General features: G+C 49.2%; 1 protein-coding gene and 1 pseudogene across 1 annotated transcript in view; one reads left to right on the top strand and one right to left on the bottom strand.

The window, feature by feature from the left end:
* The window catches only part of LOC119586013 (secreted frizzled-related protein 3-like), a 71,442-nt gene that overhangs the window by 20,190 nt on the left and 50,988 nt on the right, over positions 1–264 (top strand). The window lies entirely within an intron of this gene.
* Positions 1–264, bottom strand: part of LOC119585864 — a 12,494-nt pseudogene that overhangs the window by 1,652 nt on the left and 10,578 nt on the right.

Genomic DNA, 264 nt, shown 5'->3' with positions numbered 1-264 from the left:
CCCAAAGGAAAACCCACGCTCAAAGCAAAAAAAAGGGGGGCCATGAACCCCGGGCCGGTGCCAAGGGGTTGACAGGGGCCAGGGTTAGAGGAAATTTTGAGGGTAAAATTTGGGGGTTGTTTTGGGGTTTTGTTTTTGTGGTTGGGGTGTGTGGGTTTCCCCCCGGTTGGGGTTTCCCAAAAAAACACCGACCCCGTGGGAAAAGGAAAGGGGGGGTTTTTAAAACCCCAAAAAAAATAAATTAAATATATGTGGAAGGGGTAG

Source organism: Penaeus monodon, chromosome 20 (genome assembly GCF_015228065.2).
Source record: "Penaeus monodon isolate SGIC_2016 chromosome 20, NSTDA_Pmon_1, whole genome shotgun sequence".
NCBI lineage: Eukaryota > Metazoa > Arthropoda > Malacostraca > Decapoda > Penaeidae > Penaeus > Penaeus monodon.
Note: the sequence above shows the minus strand (reverse complement) of the source record. Positions and strands in the feature narration are given on the sequence as shown.